Raw genomic sequence first — 22950 nt, 5'->3', positions numbered from 1 at the left:
CTTCTCGTCTAATTAAAACAAAGCGAAAGAAGAGAAATGACAATAGGAGGAGCCTGGACGTACAGGAAACCCGCCGACGAAAGTCAAGAAATCGTCTGCATTCCGTAAAGTAATTAATCTGTCGGAGGGAGAGAAGTCGCGTAAACATTTCAGGAGCATTCATCCAATCTCTTTGTGTCAACGAGCGAAGCGCTCAACTTAATTATCTCGATTAATAAAGCAGTTGAGAGCGCGGACGACGTATCATCGGTGGGAAAAAACAAGCGCAAAGTTAAGGTCTGCAGGTACGCGCGCAGGCGGTTGCGCGACTGAAATCCTCGAGGATATATATTCCTTACCGAGGCCAACTTTGGGGCGAGCTTGATCCGGACGGCGGCAGCTGCGCGTCGCCTCGGGGAATACATCCCAGCTCGTAATTTCTCGGTTTCGTTCGCTTCTAATGCGGCACGCAGTCTGCTGCTCGGCGCAATCCCCCGTCGGGACAGAGAAATGAGAGGCGGCACTGCCACATCTCGCTAATAACTTTTGCGTGCGCGTTGTCCATCCCCCCCCCCCTCCGTCTCCCTCCACAAAAAAAGTAAAAAAACCAAAATAAATAAATAAAACGGCGTGACGGAGCGTAGCGCCGTGCAAACAAATGCGACGAATTGCGGGTGCACGCCCGCGAAACGTACAAAAGTTCTGCGACGAAAGTAGCGCGTTGTGTAATTAGAATTTTGCCGAAAAGCCGAGCACGTTTTTACTACGCGCCACGGTGTTAACCCATTCCTTTTGAAAAACCTGCGCGGCAGAAAGCACACACGCGTGCGTTTCTTTTTCACTTGTTGGCCGAAAATAATTTCGTACAGAATTCAGCGAACACGATTTAATTAATGATAAAAGCAGAAGCTCCATTCGTCTGCAAAGTGCTTATTGGTCGAGTTTCGGATAATAAAACTTGAAAAAGGAAACTCTTGATCGAAGGTGGCTGCGGCACTCTCAAGCAATAACATTGACGCTGCAGTGGGCGAGAAGAGAGCACATCCGCAGTAGTACGTCAAGCCGCGATACGAACGTAAAAAGAAGCTCTGCATATCCGGGCAATTTCAAAGATTTTTCGTGCTTTTATATTCTGGCGCGACGTGCCTGAGAGAGAGAAGCCGAGAGAGAGGGCTTACAGCAAGTTTTTTAAGTAAGATGAAGGGACTACTCGTTCGAAAATTTTATTCAGACCCTTCATCGAGAACGACTTTATCCTTTCGTTTTTCTCCATGAATTATCCTAAAAAAAGAGAGCTGTTTTTTTACTTTCTCACTCTTAATTGCATTCGAGTACTTGTATCGAAAGTTTCGAGTCGGATGGTTTAGAATGCATGTCGAATCGATAATCAAACATGTCGATTTCTAAAGTTGAGTAAGAGCTTGAGCGATTTACCCGATAGGGAATGCAGGGTACAAAGCAGATGAAAATTGAGTCAAACAAGCGCGAGCGTGGCATACTTGGCGAGCGCAAAGCTCAACTATCTCCACGCCGAGCAAAAGCGAAACTATGGCACAATTGGAAGTTGGCGCAACTTGCGACAGTTCAGTTTGACAAAGGTAGGTCGGATTTTCCGCGCGGTTTTGTCAAGCTGAAGAAAGGGACGTTGCGAGCGAGCGAATGAGCTAGTACACTTACACACAGACGGACGCGCGCTCGCACACGTACACGGTCCGAAACAGCAGAAGAGAGCGAGAACGCACCAGACTCGACCGAGCGGAAATTCTACAAATTCCAAGGACCTTCGAACTCGGCAACTATGACAAATCTGACTTTTACGTTTTCACGCACATGTGCAGTTTCATGCCCACTGTGCTGTGATCTGTCAAGCGTGCAACTTCCTCGCCAATTAGAATTGTAGCCACGAAGAGTCATTATCATTATTTTTTTAGAACCTCGGTTTTATTTCCTCGAAATTTCCTCCGCTCCGTTCCCACAAATTCAAGATGAAAGAAAAATGTAAATTGGCTCGCCATATCTCTGGCTCGACTACTGACTATGATACACAATTTTATCGTATAATATTTCGCATGAGCACGTGCAAATCTGTACTATCCATAATTCATGGCGACTGATGATATGCAGATGATGGGAAAAATGTATTGGAACGGAGTTCGTTCTCACAGAGAAAGGGAACGAGCAGCGTCGGAATAAAAGCAAAAATGCAGCACAGCACGTGACGAATGGACAAATAGAGGCAAGTGGACAAAGCGATAAGCAAAGCTAAAAAAACGTAGCCGCGAGCGATGAGTCAATAAGGATCGACGATAAAGTTAAAGGGGCGCGGGGAGGGGGGGGGGGGGGCTGCAAGAGAATCGGCGCATAATGAAAAAGCGAGAAAAGAGAAAAAGAGTGGGGGCATCCGAGCGGCAAGTAAACGGCGATGAGGCAGCGGCGGTAGCACAGTGCTTTCCCCGACGACACATGGCCTGACAATGCCTCTGTTTTATCGCGCTTGTTTACACGCCGGGCTTGCTCTGTCGCTCACTCGCTACGTCTGTCGCGCTGCTCTCCAATGTTGCCGTAAGCGTCGGGTGACCCGGCCGCGCGCGAGCGCGCTCGACGAGAAAGCTGTATACGCACACTGAGCGCCAATCCAGACGCAAGCGAGACATTGCGTCACGCGCGCGCCCGTCACCGATAAGGTTCGTCTCTCCAGATCGCGGCTCGCGTGTCAGCGCTATAATTCTTTTCGCGCAACTTGTGCAAAACTACGCCGGGATTTCAACTTGCTGCCTAGATTTCTTTTCCGTTTCCAAACTTCCCCAATAAGATTAATCAGCGACGCCAATTTTTCCAGTAAACTCTTCCAAGATCCAACGATGCTTCTTCGGCAATTTCGTTCCCGACTAATCGATTACTTGCCGCGATGCCTGCGCGTTCAGTAATGTCGCCGACTGCGTTTTCAGTTTTACCTGTAGCTGGCGCACGCTTTGTTGAGCGCTAAACGTCTCTGTCAACAGCGAAAGTGCGGTGGGGCTGTTGTATTACCAAGTATCGGAAATGTATTTGGGCGCGGTGAGCGAACACTGCTTACGTTCGCTTTTATATCGGCACAGATAAGCTTGAGACGACGATGTTCTCGGTTTTCATGGCAGAGCTGACTCCTTTTCCTCAACTTCCACAGATCCGTCAGGACACGACCGCCTAGATAAGTCAAAGAGCGAGTAAGAGTGTAGGAAATTCAACGATTGGAAAGCTAAAAAGGGAGGATAGTGTACGTATGCCTGTGTGTGTGTATGTGTATACGTATAAAGTCAGGGCTGTAGCAGTTGCTGCTCTTGCCCGCACGACGACGGCGGCGGACAATCGAACTGAAGCGAAGTGCTCTTAGCCGTCTCACTTGTCCGAGAAATGAGTGTACAAGCTTTCTCTCTCTCTCTCTCTCTCTCTCTCTCTCTCTCTCTCTCTCTTTCTCTTCTCGCTCTCGTTCCTCGTCTTTTCATGTTTTCGACTTCGTATAGCAAACAGCGGGCTGGCGACTCTAGGACTCGTATGTGGCTTCATTGTGAGATAATTTCCGCATCTAAACAGGTCCCCCCGATAAGCCAAGCAAGCCAAGCTCCGCGTACATGCACACAAACATACGAGGTCCAATCGATTTTCCTTTTCCGTTCCGCCGCCGACACTCGCTCTTTCTCCGACTTCAATTCTGTTCGTTTACCCTTGCTTATCGCCAGCTTGATCCGTGCGGCACTACACGCCGCTACCACTGTCACGCGAAAATGTACGAGTTTGTAACGACGACATTTGAAAATTTCTATGTTGAAATATGCATGCGCGTACTTATCGATCGACAAGAGAACATGTATATCGCAGTGCTTTCTTGTCGTTCTCCTCGTTGTGGCTATTATACGAAGGCCGTCGGCGCGCTGGGTAGTTTATTGCACGCAGATGGAAAGGATGCTACTCGAGTATTCTCTGTAGAGCGTTGAGCTTGCGAGAGGAATTAAAAATACAAGAAGCCACGGCGAGGCGAGCGCAGTCGGCATTCGGTGTAAAATTTGCGAGCTAGCGACGTATCGATTTTCGCTCGGCAGAGTAAATATTTTTGTGCCGTGCGCGCGGACAATTTAAATTCAGGCAGCGCCGCTCACATTTACATCGCAAAAGAACTAGGATATGTGTTTGCACGTGTCTCTCTCGCTATCTCTATCTCGCGTTCGTGAGATTTATTAAAAAACTCGCTGGGGCACGCTATGCACTCCTGTAATGATTTTCCTCGCTTTGGTGCGTACCCGTTGCGAGTCTGTTGGTTGGCTGCGCGCGTTACCATATTTCTGTCTGCGGGAGAACATTTCGCACTTGACGACAGGTGCACCAAAACAAAAATCACCACTGATAATTGGCTGACTTGCACGCGAGCGAAAAGAGGAACAACAGCAGACGAGTCCTATGAAAGGTCGGAAGCCATGGAAAAGTGCAAGTCGCATAGTGACAGCGCGAAACTCTAGAATACGCTTACCGAATATGCAGTCCGAGGATGCCCCGCAACAGTCGGTCTGTCTTTGCGTCTATCTGCCTTTTAATAGCCTCTTTCGGCTGTGCGCGAGGGAGACTCGAATTTCCGCAAGGGGTGGCTGTCGCGTACACGTATCTACCCTCCCCCTCGAGAGCCAAAAGCCGAGAGAGAGAGAGAGAGAGAGAGAGAGAGAAATGCAGAGTGCAAACAGGCTACAGCTGCGCGACGCTACGAACTTTCTATTTGCGCGAGACGATATAGCTGCCTAAAGCAGCCGGCGCATAAACGTAAACTTACTTAGTCGCGCGAGCATAATAACTTTAGCCAGCTCTCGCTCTCCTACTCTGAATTCCAGTTTTCGCGCGCTCAGAGACTGTCCTTTAAATTTCATTTCAAGCGATTATTAAGCTCGAATTAGGAGCACGATGGACCTATACAGACTTCCAACTTAGTACGTTGGGTTAGTGGCAAATTTTCGTGGGTGTACGCTGTTGCACTCACTGTTTCGAAGGGCTATTATGAATTTCCCTTCGAGCTGTAACGAAATAAAATTCTCATAGCTTTGCATATTAAATGTTTCAATATCTGCCCCCCACCCCTTTTATCTCTTTCGCAATTGTATATTGATTGCCTTTCAATCTGCCACTTTTCAACGCGTGACAGACGTATGGAAATGGCAATTACACCAATCCTACACACATATAGCCATACACTCGAAAAGCATGTAACGAGTATGTGGAGCAAAGTGAATCCTATTACGGAGGAAAAAATATCCTCGGAATTTTTACATTTACTCATTATAATTCAGACTTGGAGTTTTGCCAACGAGAAAAGCGGGGCGAATACTTGTTTTTCAAAATCTGCAGCAGGCGAAAAAACAACTCGTTAAATTGCGTCGCAAACGTGTAATGAGATTACGTAGCTTTTGCGCAAGGATTGATAAGTTTTACGAGTTATATTTAATTATTGTAGAGCACTGAAATAAAATATACATGTCAATGTTCCAACGAAGTTGGAGGGGTAAAATACGTTGACAATAAATGAAAATGAAAACTGACAACCGAGGCAAGATTGATAGCGTTATCAACGTGCAGCGCGAAAGATGTAGAAAACAAATACTGGCGAGTAGATTGATGGGAAATATGGTATATAAGGAGTCAATAGCAACGCAAAGTATAATAAAATTGATAAAGAAAAACATGAGGTAGAATAATGCATGGATCGACGGCGGCAAAGTGAGCAAGCTGTGGCGGCCCGGCGACTGCACACTCGAGCGAGTAACAAACGGCAACGGAGGTGCCGCGCGGCGAGAAAGGGACAAGAGGGTGGGAGGGAGAGAGAGAGAGAGAGAGCGAACTGGCCTATTATTCGTGGCTGCGGGCTTCGAGTTTTGAGTGCACTCGAGAGAAGGCAAGCAGGCGCTGCTCTCGTGCGCGCGACGCGATAAGCCCTCTCCCTCCCTCTCACTCTCGCCGTCACTGTCTGTCAAGCGAATGCACAATTGATACGATCGCTCGCGGGGCCGACTTCGCACCGCTTAGCCGAATTATTCAGAGAGCCGCGCGAAGAATCGCATCCGCAGTGGCGCGACAATCTCGCCCGGCCACTCGCTAGCTGCAGCGGCGACACGTTGACGTTCATTGGACATCGAGAGGCCAAACTTTCCGCAGCGTCCGTTCTAATCGACCGTGGCCATAGGCCGAGCTTTCGCACAGACTCGTCGCCGAAGTTTACGAGAAAAGAGAACGAAACGTCGATAATGAGACTGGATGGAGTCGCGTTGAATTCCCGGCTGTCAAATGACCAATGGCTTGAGCACATTTTCGAAATCCCGATAATCCGCAAATGCCGCGCACGCACGCATGTCGAACTCTGCGACGGCTGCACGTATGAACTAATCGTTCGCTCGGCTCACTCGCTCTCCAATGACAAATCTGTTTACCCTGGTGCAATATTTGCCGGAGCCACGGCTATTTGTCAGTGTCAGTCGCGTCCACAAAATCTAGCCCTTTAAGACCCCCCCCCCCCCACCCCGCGACACACACGCCCTTCCCTCACTCCTCGCTTCACGTCGCTGCACCTACGTCTCGTTCTCTAGCGGTATGCCTTCCGGCTGCGCGCTACGTCTGACACGTTGGATTATTAAACGTCCGACGACGCCAGCTTTTCCAAGCATGCACTCACTTCGTGACCAGACTCCCCTGAAACTTCCTTCTAGCTGTGATTATCACGTTCTGTCTTTCTCGCGATCGCGATACGCAGTGCCATCAAGATTAATGCCGAGACGATGAAACTTCGATATTCAACTGTTTTTAGTTTACAGCAACAACGATCGTTAGCATTTTGCTATAGTTGCCTGCATGAAACTATGCTTCCCGTTGATAAAGGCTATTTTTATATGAGAAAATAAATTATACGTTAGCAGGATAGCGTAATTGCAAGCCGCTGATTGTAGCTAAGAAAGAAGATTGTAAAGAAGATGAAAGAAAAAAAAAGCTCGGGGTAGTTTAAACGAGAGCAATAGAACGCTTAAAGTGGTTATAGACGAAAGTCGAAGCAGCAACATGAAACACTGTCATGGCAGGATATCGTAATACAAATTTATTCGGTTTTAATAATTCCGCGGGCATTATTTATCGCGCACTAGAAGAGAGCGAGAGCAAGAGGAGAGAGCCATTATCGCGCGAGCGCGAGCTGATAAATCGGTTGTCGATAAAAAGGCGTCTCGCTTAGAGAGCCGGCGCAACGCCGAGGCATCGCGTGACAAATTCAGCCGGTCAATTGGCTGATTTTCGCGCTCACGAGCGCGCTCTTCGAGAATACTTGGCTCGTGCCATTAACGCCTACGCGTCACGACAGCCGTCCCTCCCTCGAGCTTGTCGCTAGCTCGCCGCCGAGAATACTTTTCATCGGAAAACAGCCATAGTAGCTCCTCCCATGCACGAGACCTGGCTACGATTGCCAGTAGGTACCAATGGCCTTTCTTTCAAATAAGTTCACGCAGCGAAATTAACACTGCGATTTCGGTGGTTCGGAACCCATCTTCAGCTTCGGTAACTGGGGCGAATTAGTCTCCTCTGGTTATTTATGGGGGATTTAAGCCAGGAACATAGCGTAGAAGCGAATAAATGATGCGGTGGTCTGATGCTTCTCGGGAGTTCTATACACAGAGCAAAAAGAACAAAATTGTCAAATAGGGGTTTTAATTGTTTTAAAAGGAAAGGGAAAAAACCTCCTACGGCAGTGTGAAGAGTAAGATGGCCTGAAAGACTGAAAAGGGCATAGGAAGAACAGAAAATAAGTACTACTATTTTATAATCGACGACCTCAATGAAACTACCTATTATAAGTGCATCTACCCAATAGCAACTTTTCTTTTATCCTACTTCTCCGCGCTCCGCGCGAGCAATGAAAGAATCAATTAACTTGGAACTGAAAAATTCTAATAGGATTTGAAGCTTGAAATGAGTTGTCGCTTCGGGCTTAATTTACTTGATTGCAAACGAGTATGAAAAAGTCGAGAAAAAGACAATGATGCGGCGCACTGGGTTGCAATATCGCATCAAAGCATGAAAAAGCTTGAAGAAGGTCGCAGAAGGTCGCGCGAGACCTTCAAGCAATGCAGTCGTCACCGCAAGCGAGCGCGCGAAACCGAGCCGCAGGATTGGCACGGCTTTCTGCTTTTCTAACGAGCAAACAGCAGCGTCGGCACAGCGCGCCCGACCAAGGTCGGACTCGTTTCACTTGCGCATACCTAACGCGATGGATCCTCTCCAAGTTTCTTTTTCTGCGGGATACCTCTTCGTGGGTTGCCAAGATCATTTTTTAAGGCTTTTACCAAAGTAGTTTACTTCAAGCTTACCATTGATCTTTCACAGATCTCTGTGCGATGATTTTTTTTTTAAATTATATGATATTTATGGAAATTCCTTGTCGCGTTTTTCGATCAAATATTTGTTGGGTAAACTAGTTTATCTCGGTAGCGAGAGAAAGAAAAATATAACGCATTCGTGTCGGAAAAATAAATTAAAAACAAATTCAAAAGTCCGATTAAATGCAATTCGTGTGATCTCTCCATAGGTCGTCCGAGCGATATAAAAGAAAATATGTCGACGGGCTTGACGAAATTCCCAAAAATATTATACCATGAAAATCGATATAGCTGAATCGGATGTTAAAAGAATAAATGAGCAAACTTTATTTTGACAATTAAAAGGCAGCCATAGCGCGAGAAGCCAAACGAAACTCGATTCGACAGGTAAACAGCAAAACTGATACAGTGCGCGTGCGAGAAACAGAGCGAAGGAGAGAGAGAGAGAGAGAGAGAGAAAGATCGAAGCGGGAATTAAAGCGAAATGGAAACTCGATCAGCACTAACGGCGATTCTGGCAGTGGTAGTGGTAGCAGCGTGTCCTAGTAATAACGCGAGCGGCAAAAAGCGGTCAAACATCGCAGAACAGCGAGAAAACCTCAAAGGCCATTTGTCAGGCAGTCGTGACTACTCTCATAAATTCGGAACGTGAACGCGACTCGTCACTAAAATCGGAGAGGCACATCTGCGCCCCGATGAAATTTCGAGCGCAGTGTAAAATAGAGAAGTGATCATCATAAAGAACGCCCGTTATCCCCGAGCGAACAAGTGCTATCATGCAGCTGACACTAGCGACCGAACCGAACAATACGATACCTTTTTTCCATTATTTCTGTCTATTTTTTTTTTTTTTTTTTTCGTTTAATCGGCCTTTCGCTCTCTATTCCAAGCCTCACTAACGACGCCTTTTTCTGCTTTGACAATTGCTTTTTTAACTGACATTTTCACTGGCGACAAACGAACAATTTGATTTAAAACATTTGAAGCTGCAATCGCTCAATGGCGGTGGTAGGCTTAAGGGCAAAAACAATGAGTGGCAAAAGCGAGCAACGGCAAAGAAGGAAATATTGAAAGAGAGGCCAGGCGAAACAATGAGAGAAGCTGTTCCATCTTAATTATTTGTGAGCGCTTGAGCCGCGAGTGGAATCTCTTTCTCACTGGGTGTGTGTCTGGCGGCGCATACACCACTCGCTCAATTATCTTGGCCGGCGAGTTGAAGCGCGCATGCGCTCCCCGCCCCTGCCCCCAACGTTCCCCTAATTGGGCACGAACCCTGGTAAAAAATGTATGACTTTGCTGATGATTTACTCTGTTTCTCCAGACGTTAGCTGTTACAAGCCCCCACCTCGCCGAGAGGCGAACCTAACGAGGATGTTTTAGTTGTCTAACATGCTATGCTTACATTTTCTGTTCAACTGTGCTTTTGCTTGCATGCATTTGACTTGATCAGCCGATGGATTTTTACTGTTTTGAAATATTTACCATGCTAGAATGTCATACGAGATTTTCCACTTCATAATAATACGCTTTTATTGATAAGCTTGCAGGTAATCGATGGTAGTGTATGTTTATTCAAAGGATTTTTACGGCGTTACTTAATCGTCAAGGTACATTATGTATATTGCCATTTATAGCATCAAGAGATCGCGAGCATTCGACGCGAATAGCGTCGACTGTGGAGTTGTTAATAAGGCGCTTTCAGTTTGAAAGTCGAGCTGATATACACAGGAGGATTCTCGTCACGTATCTCTAAGCGATTACTCGTCATAATCAGCTCGTGCAACGATGACGTGATGAAAAATTAAAAGAGAACAGAAAGCTAAGACAGCTGATGCAGGAGCGCATTCGCAGAAATATAGCACGTCATCAAGGTAATGAGAGCACGTCGGCAGAGATTGCCCCCCTCGCTATTTTCAGAGAAAGAGAGACTAGGTGGGAACGTGCGTTCTCAATGCTTAAATTTTTTAATGGAATCCCATTAATGAAAATAAAACGAGGGCTGAGTCGCTCTTTACGGAAAGCGCTGATGGAAAGCACTTAATTTGTACGCGAGCAAAAGAGTGGTAGATCTCGTCTCGTACTCTATTCAGCAGCAATCCGCGGTGGTATACATTCCAGCTGCGCGTGCGCATTCGATCTGGTTTTCCTTGCTTTCCTTTCTTTCTCGTCCGATCAGCTCGAGCGAAAGCGAAAAACCCATTATGACGAAGTCAAAAAAGCCGACACGAGCGCTTCGTCTTGCACTCGCAAAAATAGAACGGTCGCTGGAATGCAGTGCCGCCGAGATAAGGGCAAATTGTTTCTAACTCCTCGAACTGCGTGGCTCGGTCAAGACATTTGGGCCGCCCACTCGCAAGCTTAATTGCTGCGGAAATTTTCAGTCGGTCGGGTCGCTGCCACCGCTCGGCCCGAGAGCCTGCGCAATTGTTGACGATTTGTCCGTTATATGACGAGCGCCTACCGAATAAACGAGAGATGCCAAGCGACGGGCTGAGCGCCAATTAATCACCGACCAGCGATACACTGTATATGCAGGAGCAGATCGCCTATACGCCAATCGTGATGAATGAATTCGCAGACCGCGCCGGCGAAAACTTGTCCGAGCGGCTCGCTAAATGACATCGGATCAACATTACGTAAACATGTGGCCAGCCACGAATAGCGGATCTATAGCAGGCCAATGATAAACCTGCTGCTACATTTTAATAACTTTCGTTTCTGCCTCCTCCGAGGAGCTCGACTCTTTTCGCTTCGACGCGCACCACAGAACACTCCGCCTTTGCTCACCTCGGCCCGCGTTCACGATCTATCGCGTAGTATCCCCGAGATTTTTATTCTCTCCACCTGCGAGAATATCCCACGGCCCAGAAGCCTAGCTACGAGGAATAGCGAACGAGCTCTCCTCTTTTTATTCATGAGCCTCCGACGATACTACGTTTGCAGCTCTACGCCCGCGGCTCTTCGGATTCACAACGTCAGCCAATCTAACAGAAAAATATAGCGCGAAGAACGATTGACAGACCACATCCACAGACAAGCATCGCGAAAAAATAAACCGAGCATTTGGGATCGACGCGACAGCTGGTAGAAGGGAGGAATGGAAATTATAGCGCACGTCGGAGGAAGTAGAATCGTAGCGCCGCACTGGTGCGGCCAGTGATTGGCGTGACAATCGAGCCAAATAACGTCGCGTCAAAGAGCATTTTCGGCGAAAATAAATAAACGTCAATGGTGAGCGATAATGGAGAAATATTGCAGCTCGCTTCGGCGTCGCCATTCGCGAGCAGCAAGCGTGAAAAGACGACATTCGGAGAAATCGAAATACGGTTGCGCGGCGCATCGCGCTATAAAGCCGGCAGTATTGAATAGAGAGCGAAGCGTCTTGCCGAGCGGATGCTCGCACGTAAATTTTAGCGCGCATTGTAAATCTTTTGGGAGCGCGAGTGTAACTCAAGAGCACGATCGCCGCCAACCGAGCGTAAAAGCCCGCGTCAAAGGAGCAATATAACAGATACTGCCGGCAATCCCGTGGCAATCGACCTCGCTCGCTTCGACGAGGAAAAAAGAAATCTTTCGGGAAGGGCCGCGCCGAGATGACGCCCGACGCGGCCCGGCTCGTCGTTCATTCGTTTTCCTTCGACGAAACGCCACGCGAGCTCGACGGCTATTCCACTCTTCCGGCTGAACGCGCAAATGGAATTTCACGAAAAATTCATCGGATTAATCCGAGAGGCATGTGGGAACGAAAACTGACCGAGAAGAAGGAGAACGCGAGGCTTTCCAATAACGTGGCGCGCTTTTTCTTCGGTTTTGCGGCCGAGCGCCATCCAGTTTAACCCGTCAAATATTAGCGGCGCGTCTGCGAATTCCGCGCTCGCGAGCGCGGCTCGCTTCACTGGGCAAATGTTGCTCCGCAGCGCGGCTAGCTTGATTGTTTTGTAACGAGGCCTCTTTCGCCGTGTGCGCGCCGGTCTTCGGTGAAACTGCCGAGGGAGCTTCGACGCTACACTTTCAGGCTGTTGCGTAACCATTTTTCGGTTCGTCGATGCACGCGCTACCGCGGGGACATCGATATTCACCGCTTGGATTTTCCGCAAGTAACTTCGGCGCGAATGCTTCGCTGCACTCCCGAGTGTCGCGCTGTTTAAACGCGAGGAGTAATGATTACGTAACCGTCTAAATGTCGTTGGTACGGATCAGAAGGTAGCACGCCGAAGGTCCGTCCTTCTCGTCGGTAACGGGGCGCGTGTGCTGGCAACAAGCAGTGACTGCGCCAATTTGAAAGTCGAATCGATATGAATGTCACCGACGACAAAGCCAACGTGCAAGTCGCGGAGCAGCCGCAAACGCCGAGAGGAGAGTGCCACATGGAGGTTACTCGGGGCCGCGTCGACCCGCGTGCGAGTCGCGAGGCCGAGCGGCGAGGAAGGCAGAGACGCGTGGCAGGGTGGGACACCGCCGAGGCTTACCTAACGTCTAGAGCTCGGGAGGAGCGGAGCGGCGGCGACGACGGCGGCGGCTCGAGCTGCTGAGTGGCCTCATCGGCAGACCGGCGGCGTGCGGACCTCGTGGTGGTGGCGGCGGCGGCGGCGGCGGCGGCGACGGCGGCTCGGCGTGGCTGTGGCGTGCGCGCGAGGCCTCGCGGGGTGTGGCGGAGCGCAGCGCTCTCGGGCGGGGCCAGCCGCCGCTCGACAACGAGTGCCGACGAGCCCGGGCCGCGCCGACTCGCACTCCCGCCCGCGGACGGAGGCGGCCGGCTGCTCGCCGCTGCTAGCTCGAGCCGTCGAGAGCTCGGTCGCGCGCGCACACTGCTGCTCGGCGCGCGCCTGCCGAGGACGGCGGACCCGGAGACCGGCGCTCTCGGCCGCTGGTCCGCGGCAGCACGGGGCACGCGACGGTCGCGGTCGGGCAGCCAGCGAGTGGTCGCAGCTAGCAGCCGCGGCGCGGTGCGTGCGAGACAGCTGGTGCTCTCGCGCCAGAGGCAACAACGCGAACTAGCGGCGGCTGCGGCGGCGAGGCGTTGCTTGGCGTTGCTGCTACCGCTGCCGCTGCCGCTGCCGCCGCCGCTCGGCTCTCGGAGGCCGCCATCACAGCGCCGGCGCACCCCACCAGCCGCCCGTAATATTGATCGGCCGGAAGGGCGGCGAGAGCGAGCGCGGCAGCCCCGTAGCCGACGCTCCGCGGCGCCCCGCTCCCTCGCGCGTTCGCCTGTCTCGGCGCGACCACGGGCGAGCCGCCTGCGTCGCGGGCGCACTTTCGCGGCCGAGGGGGATCGCCGAAGCTAGCCGGCTCGCGGGCGCTTGCTCTCGCTCTCGAGCACTCGGCCTCGAGTGCAGCCGCGCGAGTCCGCGTTAACAGCGCTACGGAGAACGAGCGCGCGTCGAGTGCGCAGGCCAAGCGTCGTCGTGTCTCGGCGGCCCTCCGCTAGACTTACTCGGCGGATATCGCTGGCCTCTCTCCTCTGGCGACAGATGGAGTGGGAAAGGAGCATCGGGCCGCCGCCGCCGCCGCCGAATCGCTTATCGGATTGATCGATGTCGGGCGCGCGCTCCGTCCCGGCTCGCGCGCACCGAGTGGATCGATGAGAGCGACGTGGCGGTCGCCAAACAGTCGTCTCTGTCTCTCGCCCTTTTTCTCCCGGCTGGGTGCTCGCCGGCGCTGCCGTGCAAGCGGGAAAATCAATGGGCGACGCAGCGACGCGCGATCCCAAATGGAAAATACAAATCTGCCGGCAGCGTGCCGCGCGATCGGGGTCGTAAACAAGTGGGTCGATGCCGCGCGGCGCGCACCGACACCGCGATGACGCGCGCCTGACGCTCGCTCATTTTTGCGTCCTTGTCCGGCGAGTCGCCCGTCCTCCTCGTCTGCTTCTCCCGCGAGCTTCGCGCGCCGCGGCTATTGTTGTGCTGCAGCAGTCGAGTGCGAACGAAAAACTTTGAACGGCGCTCATGCTGCTGCTGCTTCCTTCATGCTACTTCAAGGGAACAAATCGCTTTCAAACAAGTGCCCGACGAAGCTCTTTAATCTTTCATCTCCATCTCTTGACGCTCTAATATCGCGGCCTCTTTCGCTCGATATAACATGCCCGGCTGCGCTATATTTATTGCCTTTTTGGCATCGCGGACAAACCAATCAATCGTGTCGGCGATCTATTGTTCGTTTTCAGTTGAGCAGCCAACGTCCGCAGCAAAGCGACGCTCGCCCAGATTAATCGTGTTTATTACGTAAGCAGAAAAATGGGCTGCCCTTAATCGAGAGCGCTCGTTGAGCCTCTCCCTTTTCTCACTTCATGAAAACCAAATCGCGAGGCGTTCCCGCTTCTGCTGCTGATGTCGCCAGCAGCAGCCTGCCACTCGGGCGTAACCGAGCGCCAATTATTGGCCTCGATCCGTGCTCGTGACTTAGCGACGGGCTGTCAGCTGTTCGGCTGGCGAAAAAGCGGAGATACGTATCGCCGCGCGCCGATACGCAACCAGAAAGAGAGGGAAAAAAGCCCGACATCCGATTTCGCAATCTTACGTCGAGGGGCTCCCCTCTGCTGTTGCTTCGTGGTCATTGCGTTGCCCAGCGCCAATCCTCCTTCGCGCTCTCAAGTCTGCACGCTGAAACGGCCGGTACGCGCAACAAATTCAAGGTAAACTTACTTGACGCGCGATGGAAAGGAACGGTATCGATGCGCGGGATAATAAACTCTTACGTATTCATTTTTCACGCGACAAATCTGTCCCACTCTGCTTCCGGAAATCGTTCGCGCACGCCGTACGACGTAATCGGTAATATTTCGACGTTCGAATTGTAAATTCAACTGTAGAGCCAATTTGATCTGCATTAACGCTATTTTGATAAGGTGGTTTCTAGCGTTAGCTTTTTTGAGCGTGAAATGGCATTCGAAGTAAAACAGAGAGAAAAAGAGACTTTTAATAAAAATCTCCGAGAAAAGGATACGGTAAAGGCTCTGCCCCTCTCTCTGCGAAACTAACGAGTGCGAATTTCAAACAAGAACCGTGAAGTTTACTCACCGCTAGTGAAACTCCTCTCTGAAAGTTACGCCAAGTCCCTCTCAGGAGGGGAGGGGGTCGAGGAGTCGAATCTGAAACAGAGAAAGAAAATCGACTTGTTAAGAGAGCAGCGCAAGTGGCAAGCGAGTGAGCGAGAGAGAAAGAACTTTAGTAATTTACAGCCGAGAAAAATGTAAGTGCGTCGGGGTATCGAATGGGTTGGATGAGCAGAAACGAAAGTGTTGCAAGTGGCGCGTCGAGACGCGGAAGAGGTGTTCCGGAATTTACGATTGACCTGGGAAATTGTCGTCCTCGGCTCGCACGCCAGTGTCATAGATAATTGTAATGCCGCGACACGGCAGCCTCGCTTACGGGCCCGTATCTCCTCGCTGGCGCGAGCTACGCGTGGGCCAACTGTAATTGGCGCAAAGAGTCTCCCGAGCGTGGCACACCTACCGATGCAGCGCAAGAGGTCAGCGTCACTCGTGCAGCCAATTCAAATAATGAGCACGGCGAAAAGCCCCCCGTGAGCTGGCACCGCGATTGCTGTTTTTGCGCGCGCTGTACCACGGCCACGGCCTCCTTTTCCCGTGCCAAAAACCCGTACGCTTGCAGCTACACTGCTAAGCGCGCGAAAGCGTTCGGCGCTCTGCGGATCAAAATTGCGCTCGCGCGCGGCGGTTATCGCGGCTGCAAGAATGAAGGCGTTTAACAAGCCGATAAGTCGCGCTCGCTCGGCGCGCGTACGACCTGGGCATGGCGGCGGTGGCAAAACGCGCCGGCAGAGCGGGTCGGCGGTGGCGCGTTGCGATGATTTAATCATAAGCCCCAAAAGCGACTTGCCGGCAAGTTAGCGCCGACGCGACGTCGCTGCCGCTTAGCTTGGCAGTTTAGACGTAGCCGAGAGCGAAGACGCAAACGCGATTTGCGTATATTTGCCAGCGGGCCAAGTTTCTTCTCGCGGCGCGCGACTGCCGGCTCGCTCTGGCTCGTCGTTGCGCGCTCGGCGAGAATCTCATCGCAGGCGCGAGCGTTCGCTTCGAGGCGGCCTCCGCGGTCCGCGAGGGGGCAGTGTCGAGGGCAATAAACGCGCGGAGAGCTGCTGACGCTCCTGCTCTGGAGTAGCGCCCGGGCGGCCGCTCTTAGCCCATTACGATCACGGGCGATCGCTGGATTGCTCTGGATCTGCCTGATAATAAAAGCGAGGGGACTACACGCAGTAAAACTAAAGCCAGGCAACCGCCGGATCTTTCGGCTGGGCTGCTTTAATTTATCCCTCGCGAGCGTCGATTGCCTCGGCTGTAGCTGCACTTATACGCCTCGAATAAGCTGGCTGCCGCGTGGATTTCCAATATATCCAGCGGGACAGCGGCCTCGAGTAAGCTCGCGCGCGCCGCTGCCGAGCGATTTATTAATAGCCGTCCAGTTAATGTTGCAGCTCGTACTGCTCGCGCCCATCGCCGATCAAGCTGCTCGCGCTGTCCACCGCCAGTTATTTGTGCGTCGAGTCAGTCGTCTAGCCAATCGATTGATTGCCCACCAAATGCGCCTATCCCGCGGCTCCCACATATTACCGTTAAAATCAACGCTGATCAGGCTCAGAGAACTTGGAGAGTGGCAGCAATCATCAATGCTACGAGGTTCCGAGTGAGCTCGGCTGCGAAGCACCGCCCTCGATCCGTTCGCTTTCCTTTCGGCAATAAGTCCCGCAGCTGAGGATAAGTCTTCTGACCGAATGTGAAAATCGACGCGCGAGATAGAAGCAAAGAAACAGAGAGGAAGTCAAAGGCCTTATCGAGCTGATGTAGCTGCGGCCGATCATGTATACAAAAGCTCACGGTCACGAGTAAATAAAATTACAAGGCAAAAAGGGGATATAGGCTGTTGAGCACGTAGTAGCTGGCGCTCGCTCGCTCTCGAGAGCGAGAAAATTGGATATCTTTTTCGTTTTTCGCTCCTCTTTTCATTGGTTTTTCCCGTCTAGCAAGCTCGCCGCCGCGCTTCGACATTTCTCTTAGGGATTTGCCGCGTTTTCTTTTTCTCCGATTCGAGCGGCAATACGTTAGGCGCTCTTCCCCTCCCCTTGCCCTCCCAACCCGGCTCCTGGCTTGTTTATTTTCCCGGGATTTGCCTTAGTGCATCGGCAGCCATGCAAATCTTGGTTTTAGCAACAGCCACACTGCGTCGCATTATTTCATCCCCCCTCCAGCTGTCTCCCTCTCTCTCTCCCTTCCTCTGTTTTGTTGGAAAGCCAATGTACTTGAAAATATCAATTTTTTTCCATCGAACGTACTTACGTTTCTTTCGCAGCAAGATATTTTTAGAAAAATATGTGCCTATCGAATCTTATCGAATCACCACAGCGTGCGATGGCGTCTGACTATGTCAAGTGTGTTCTACTGTACCCAAATCGACTAACTAAAAGATCCATTTAGATTGAATGTGTCGTCGTCGCAGAATGGAAATGAGTAACAAGCAAAGCTTCTAACGCATAAAGTTACATCTTGTGAGCAGTGAAAGCGAGTCATCGCGGTGTGGTATTATTCCGACTTAACGTGGGGCATTAGGGAGAAAGCGGCATCTGTTCAATCTCGCCGCTGCTGGCGCACGCAACTACACGGGCACTGGATGGCTCAAATCTGAAATAATGTCGCGCGGCCATGGAATATAACAATAGCTAATGGGCCGGGCTCTTTAGAGTGCATATAGGATGGAAGAGTGGAAGGAGCCTCGAGTTATTCCAGCGCATTGACTTGCGGGTTCAAGATGTCGGCAGAGAAGACTGTAGAAAGTTGTGCTGCTGACCCGGGGGTCGACGGAAGAGCGGGAGAGCAGCGCCGCGAGCTCGAGGCCACTATTTGCATCTCAATAGTTTCATTAGCTTCACCACGAGCTCGAGCATCGGTTTTGCCTCCTCTTTTCTCGCTTCTTTTCGTCTCTTCTTGTAAGCGTAACCACACTTCTCTTGGCTTTTGTCAACTCTCGCGCCGTATCTCATTTTCATGACGTCGACCGACATGATTCGTCGATACGTATCATTGGACAAAGGAACAAAAATATTATATTAAAGTTGATAACTGAAAAGATTGGATTGCTCGTTAGGTTTTAGTTATATGTTATTTTAGACACATTTGATAATAGTGAGATATGCATACATGCACAGTATCGTCAAACTGATACACGCGAGGCAACCAGCAAAAATTGATTGATTTTCCACCGACGGTACAGTATTCTTTATTCCACTTCAGTTCATCTCGTTTTAGAGCAGTACGCGAAGACAAAAATCTATTTACCGATACGCTTGAAATACTACGTTCGCAAGTGAATAACCCGAATAGTAGTTTTTAAGGCAAAGTGACGCGTTATTGAAGATCACGGTAATCTTTATGAGAATAACTGCTTGATGTGGCGTAATTACAGATTTTTAGCTTTATTATAAAAGCGCAACGTTGTTATAATCATGTAGGATAATCCAAATCCGACATTTCTTTTATCTTTATTATCTTTCATTCGAGCGCCTTATTTTTTTTTCTCTCGCTAGGTATGTTCTGCATATACGAAAGTCCCTTAGGAATCGTGGTTTGCCGCTTTTGGTGCATTTTATGCGCCGGTAAAACCAAGCTCCACGTTGAGTTTGTTGTGCAAGAGAAGAAAAAGAACAAAGAAAAAAACACGACAAAGAGAAGAAACAGAGGAGCCCGTCCTTCGGTCGATAAAGCTCGACTTTCGACGTCTTACGTGAAAGGGATACGCAACATGTCGCACTACCTAGTTATCCAGCCGTTAACCCTTTTGAAGCAGCATTGGACTTAATGCAACCGGCCGAGTGAGGCGATCCCTAGACGCTGCTGCTCCGTCTCCTCTCCCGTTTTTTATTTCCCAGCTGCTCACGCGTGTCAAGACTCTCCCTTTTGTTCCCACTGTTATTCTTCGTATGACACACTATACATGTTCATCTTAGGCTAATGTCCTATTTTATCTCATTGGTCCGTTTTTATTTTCATGCAAACGAATGTAATCGCAGTGATATCCTCGAAATATAATGTAGCAATATTCATACAGCTGTACTCCATTGTTTATTTGCACAATGTTTTGATAAAGCAAATGGTGTTACTAAAAATAAAGAATATAAAATTAATAAAGAATTTCTGTGTCACTTTAAGATAAATATTTGATCAAGAGCTAATTGATTTTATCGACACTGACTTTCAACGTGCCACCAATCAACTCACATTGAGTTTTAACGCTAGAATGGAAAACCAATCTACATATAATTATTTCGAGTCCTGAATCCCAATGGGTCATCAGGAATTTCCATACATACGGTCAAATAACTTTTTTGTTTCTCTTTTATATTGCACCAGCGAACTTTTTCACATACCATACCGTGTACGTATGTGTGTTACGGCTAAAGTTCGGACTCTGGCTAATGCTAGTCTTAGTCGGCTACAGCTAGCTTTAGGCAGCCGTACTAACTTTTTTTGGAAGAAAACGAACTCAACCCTTTAAAAATGATTTTCGTTTATTTTAACGTTCACGAAAGCGTGGTAAATCACTTTTTTTTCAAATAAGGTGTTACGGTTAAGAAATCTTTCTAAGGCACTAAGTGAGATTTTAGACTTAAAAAGAACATGAAAGCATTTACCGAATACCGTAAAGTGAAAAATGTTCATGATGATAATTTTACTAGAACGATTTTTATATTACAACAAAGAAAACTTATAATTTTCACCGTTTAACAATAGCTGGCCTTCTTAAACTCATAATTTTAATAGTTATTCTACAAGTTTCTAGAACTACAAATTATAAAACTATAAATATCTTCAAAAATAATAAAACTATTTCATGCGTAATATTATTATATTTTTTATTACTTCAAATAGCATTCGATGCTTTCCTCCATGCCTCACGAAAAGATGAGTATCATGCAATAAATCGAACATTTTTTCATTTTTAATGTAATATATTATTAATGATTCACCTGCCATCATGAAATTCAGATTCATTCTAAGTTCGATCCAGAGCTATTTACTTCCACATTTACGTTATTTCAGGGGAAGAACAAGCTTCTGAATGCCTCCAATTGAACAAATGTCATAACGCTTCAAACGTTGTTGTAGCTTTATCAAAACACTGGTTTCTTTTGCTTTCAAAACTGAATTGATTAACTTGAATGAAATCGGTTTTCATTCCATCAAAGTCTGCCGTTTTAACGGCTTAGAGCTGCCTAGTAAATAAAACGTGTATGAGAACTACTAATAATAAAATTATAATGATATACAAGCAGGCAACAATAGCCACAGGTACTTAACTAGAGCTAGCTCTACCTGGCTAAAGTCCGGCATTAGCGATTTGGGACAGCTTTATCTAAGGCTCTAGGAGACTAGGGCTAGCTCTAGCCGATTTCGGACATTATCCCTAACATATATATTACTTTCAAAATGTTGTATTATTTCAACCGAACTTTTTCATAAATTATTAACTACTCTATCGATAATTATACAACAATATCAATAAAAGGACAACTTTTTATATTTTATGAAATACTAATAACTAACTAATATAAAACGGATTTAAACAAAGATTTTTTTTTAATTTTACGTCAAACGATATTTGCGTCAGTTAAGTTTTCATATCATCTTGAACGTACTCGTCATTATTTTTAATGGTTCCACAAAATCCAACACCTTTATGTGATAAGCAAAGAGCAGCGATTTATCTACGCTTTTCATTAGTAATAAGAAGAGAGCAAAAAAAAGCAGTAGTTTGGTATAAAGATAGAAACGAATATGTCGAGATCAAAGCTGACTTTTCTGTGCCTCGGTGCGTCAGCATATGGCTTACCTACCGTACAACGTTTCTTTCATTGAAGCCATAGAGCTTTCTACTACCATTGCTATTAGTTTGAGAGAAACAGTGTGCAAGTATAAGCGGGAGGAAAAGGGAAAGAGAGAGAGAGAGAGAGAGCGAGGGAGCGTCAGACGATGAGGACGGCGATATGCGCTGGGCGGGAGAGTAAATCAAAAGGCGCTTGCATATCACTTGAAAGCGCTTGCAGCGGCAAAAAGTGCACGTGTGAATAATAAAAAAAAGGAAGATGGAGAGAGAGGGAAAATATAAATTACAAAGATAAAAGCGAACGCGAGTGACAAAATAAAGCAGAAACGAACGTGCAAGAGAGCCGTATAAAGTCGCTCTGTATATCTGCACTCGAATACATGAGGCAAGTGCTCGTGAAAATTCACTATCAAAGGAATCATTATTTTTCAAACGTACTTGTGCGGTGCTTGTTTATATCTTTCCATTTTTATTATAGGAATTAACCGCATTAATTGCACGCTGAGGAACTAAATTCTTTGCGATATTATTTGAAACGCGAAAAAGGAACTCGACATCGAATAATATACATGTGCTTTTAATTTTTCTCAGAAATCAGCAATGTCAATTGTTTAAATAAATTGAAAAAGTACATTATTCGAAGATCCTTCTGACGTTTTTGCGAAATTACATTGACTGAAGATTCCAAATTAATTAAATTCATCTTGCAAATAAATTATTCAAGCGAGGCATTAAATACCTCTTTTATGAAAGCCAATATGCGGTATCGCACGCTCGAAATCATATTAGATTCATGCGAGCCAATGTACCGCCGGGTCAACGTGTGTACACCTGTTTAAATTAATTTCGTTCACATCATACGGTTACCAAAGATCGTTGAAATGCATTGTGAGCTTGGCGATGAGATAAATTCTAATTTTGATTGTCTGTAGCATGTAACCCGATCGACGGGTAAAAATGATCGCAACGTATATAGAAAAAGTAAATCGCATGAAAAGTAACGCGCAAGAGGATTTTGTGCCGATAAAAACGCAATAAAAATCCACGAATCCGAGAGTCCATAAATGGGATCTGGTTGACAAAATATAATTGATAAGAGCGATTAATATTGGTAATTACAGTCGAGAGGCAGAGGCGTGATGAATAGTTGGAATGTCTCGAGTAGGATGGAAGTCGAAATGAAAATATGGTTTGATTAGCCGCTACGAATGAAATGACGGCATTATAATAAGCGCATAACGAATGACCACTTGCAATCGGGGCTTGCGTAATGAAAACGCGTTTCGTCCTGGCAAACTAATTGGTCCTGTTTACTCTGGGCAAACTGTGCAGTGCAGCTCTACGGGCGCGAGTCGAGCGACGAGCAGGGAAAGAGCTGCCCTCCCACGCCAGCAGCAGCACGCGCGATGCGCCAACTCGGCCTTGATAAATATTCGCTGCCCCTGTCCCTGTCTGTCGACTAATTATAGCGCTTTATGAAAATGTAATATTTAATCAAAAGCCATGCCGCTGTCCTCCCCTTTTCAACTAATAACAGCACTTTCGAGGCCGCGCCCAGCGTAAATTTAACGAGTCGACGACGACGACGACGACGCTACCATTTGACCGATTGATTGCTCACGCCCAATTCGAGCCTCGCTACTCTCTACTCCCCCGCCACCTTGCCCCACCTCCTCGTCCTGCCTGTACACTCTGTATACGCGCACTGGTCTAAATTTGCCACCTATACGGGCGCTACTTTCCACTCTCTAGCCTACTATCTT

General features: G+C 48.4%; 1 protein-coding gene across 8 annotated transcripts in view; it reads right to left on the bottom strand.

The window, feature by feature from the left end:
- The window catches only part of LOC131671296 (protein turtle-like), a 160089-nt gene that overhangs the window by 46524 nt on the left and 90615 nt on the right, over positions 1-22950 (bottom strand). For 7 of the 8 annotated variants that reach the window (XM_058947619.1, XM_058947622.1, XM_058947623.1 and 4 more), the window contains one exon: positions 15371-15441. The gene's annotated coding sequence lies outside the window, so the exon portion shown is untranslated. Of the gene's footprint in view, positions 1-12820; positions 13375-15370; positions 15442-22950 lie in introns of those variants that run through there. The other variant, XM_058947620.1, reaches the window with a different exon arrangement.

The sequence above is a fragment of the Phymastichus coffea genome, unplaced genomic scaffold (assembly GCF_024137745.1).
Source record: "Phymastichus coffea isolate CEN01 unplaced genomic scaffold, Cenicafe_Pcof_1.1 PCOF00123, whole genome shotgun sequence".
Lineage (NCBI taxonomy): Eukaryota > Metazoa > Arthropoda > Insecta > Hymenoptera > Eulophidae > Phymastichus > Phymastichus coffea.
The sequence above is the reverse complement of the archived record's forward strand: the minus strand, read 5'-3'. Positions and strand labels throughout refer to the sequence as shown.